The 2,500-nt window shown below is 54.8% G+C and overlaps 1 non-coding gene across 1 annotated transcript in view; it reads right to left on the bottom strand.

Moving 5' to 3' along the window:
• Positions 1-144, bottom strand: part of LOC126112042 (small subunit ribosomal RNA) — a 1,909-nt gene extending 1,765 nt beyond the window's left edge. Inside the window, exon 1 of the ribosomal RNA XR_007524262.1 lies at positions 1-144. This exon is cut by the window's left edge and continues 1,765 nt beyond it. This is a non-coding gene — a ribosomal RNA (small subunit ribosomal RNA).
• Positions 145-2,500: the final 2,356 nt, after the last annotated feature.

The raw sequence follows: 2,500 nt of genomic DNA, 5'->3' as shown, positions 1-2,500 counted from the left end.
ATCCAAGTAACGTGGGTACGATCTAAGGAACCATAACTGATTTAATGAGCCATTCGCGGTTTCACCTTAATGCGGCTTGTACTGAGACATGCATGGCTTAATCTTTGAGACAAGCATATGACTACTGGCAGGATCAACCAGGGAGCTGCGTCAACTAGAGCTGAGCAGCCGGCCGCCCGGGAGTGTGTCCCAGGGGCCCGCGCGAACACGCAAGCGTCCGCTCAATTATTCTGCAAACAGGAGGAGGCTGAGCTCCCCTGCACAATACACCTCGAAACCCTCTCAGGTCCCGGCGGCGCGCAGCGCCGTCCTAAGTACTTGGTCGGGTTCGAGAGAGGCGCAATCGCCCGGAGTTAGGCGAGTAGACGCTTTAGGTGCGACCACCCGTGCTCCCAACTGAGCTTGCCGCTGCCGACAGAGGCCCGGGAGCGTGCTGTCGTGGCATTGCCGGCGGGAGACAACACGCGCCACCTACGGTGACCGGCAGCTCCAACGCCAGCGCCACAGAAGGGCAAAGGCCCCACGTGGGTGCCGAAGCGAACTCTCCCAGCACAGCGCACGTGCCAACACGTCTGCACAACTGCGATACAAACCACCAGCGAGAACCGCTGGGGCGACCGAGCAGCAGACGGCGTCGCGGCGCCGAGTGCCGGGCGGCGGCGCATCCTCAACGCACACAGTCCTCAATCGGACCAGCACACTGCAGATGTCCACCGCGCTTCGCACCGGGCCGGCGAGGACCCACTTTGGCTGCACGGCGCCGCGCGCAGGGTGCCCCGGCGCGCAGCTGCGCCGCCTGCCGCGTCCGTCGGCCGGCGCGCCTGCCACTGGGCGCCCCCACCAGCCGGCTGTAGCGCGTGCGCCCACGCACCGCGCGGCCAGCACGCCGGGCGGCCCCCCCTCACCGGCCGGGGACAGTCCCACCCACCCACAGCCGCGTATCGCTTCACACCCAGATTCACATTCACGTTCGTTGGTATGGTGGGGACCGCTTCGTAGCTGTACCGATCGTTGCCCTCACAGATGTACCTCCAGCAAGGACAACCGCACCACAACGGGTTACCAGTTGTTCATTTGCGTAACGTCACCAGTAAACGTACACGTCCATCCCCGTTTGCAAAGTCAACTATTATTGCATGCCTGCCTGTCAGGTGTCAAGACACACTACATCCGCTCACATCCACGCAACAAAATGTGCCCGACTAGAGGGCACGTGGAAGGTGCCCCCGTACGTATGCGATGTCCATTGCGCGACCAACTGTCAACCGGCCTCTGTAGCATGTCGCAGATGTGGAACGCGGGGCACCGTGCTATCACATTGTGTGAGAAGAGACTACTACGTCTGCATACACGCGCCACTACATGAACAGACGGCTCATGCTGATCGCCATCCACTGCGTCCATTACTCCCACACGTCTCTATGGCGTACCACACTGCAATGCAGCTGTTATGGGGAGATGACACGTAGCTGTGTACACAACATTCTGAGCGGGTTGCGGTTGGACAATACATTAATGTAACGTGTCATATGCCAATTACAGAGCAGGGTAAGGCACAACTTGGGTTAGGTTAAGGCACAACTTGGGTTAGGTTAAGGCACAACTTGGGTTAGGTTAAGGCACAACTTGGGTTAGGTTAAGGCACAACTTGGGTTAGGTTAAGGCACAACTTGGGTTAGGTTAAGGCACAACTTGGGTTAGGTTAAGGCACAACTTGGGTTAGGTTAAGGCACAACTTGGGTTAGGTTAAGGCACAACTTGGGTTAGGTTAAGGCACAACTTGGGTTAGGTTAAGGCACAACTTGGGTTAGGTTAAGGCACAACTTGGGTTAGGTTAAGGCACAACGTGGGTTAGGTTAAGGCACAACGTGGGTTAGGTTAAGGCACAACGTGGGTTAGGTTAAGGCACAACGTGGGTTAGGTTAAGGCACAACGTGGGTTAGGTTAAGGCACAATGTGGGTTAGGTTAAGGCACAATGTGGGTTAGGTTAAGGCACAATGTGGGGGTAGATTGCGGTACAAATTGCATTACATTGCGGTGCAAATTGCATTACATTGCGGTGCAAATTGCATTACATTGCGGTGCAAATTGAGTTACATTGCGGTGCAAATTGAGTTACATTGCGGTGCAAATTGAGTTACATTGCGGTGTGCAAATTGAGTTACATTGCGGTGCAAATTGAGTTACATTGCGGTGCAAATTGAGTTACATTGCGGTGCAAATTGAGTTACATTGCGGTGCAAATTGCGTTACATTGCGGTGCAAATTGCGTTACATTGCGGTGCAAATTGCGTTACATTGCGGTGCAAATTGCGTTACATTGCGGTGCAAATTGCGTTACATTGCGGTGCAAATTGCGTTACATTGCGGTGCAAATTGCGTTACATTGCGGTGCAAATTGCGTTACATTGCGGTGCAAATTGCGTTACATTGCGGTGCAAATTGCGTTACATTGCGGTGCAAATTGAGGTAGGTTAAGGTGCAACACAGGTTAGGTTA

Source organism: Schistocerca cancellata, unplaced genomic scaffold (genome assembly GCF_023864275.1).
Source record: "Schistocerca cancellata isolate TAMUIC-IGC-003103 unplaced genomic scaffold, iqSchCanc2.1 HiC_scaffold_119, whole genome shotgun sequence".
NCBI lineage: Eukaryota > Metazoa > Arthropoda > Insecta > Orthoptera > Acrididae > Schistocerca > Schistocerca cancellata.
The sequence above is the reverse complement of the archived record's forward strand: the minus strand, read 5'-3'. Positions and strand labels throughout refer to the sequence as shown.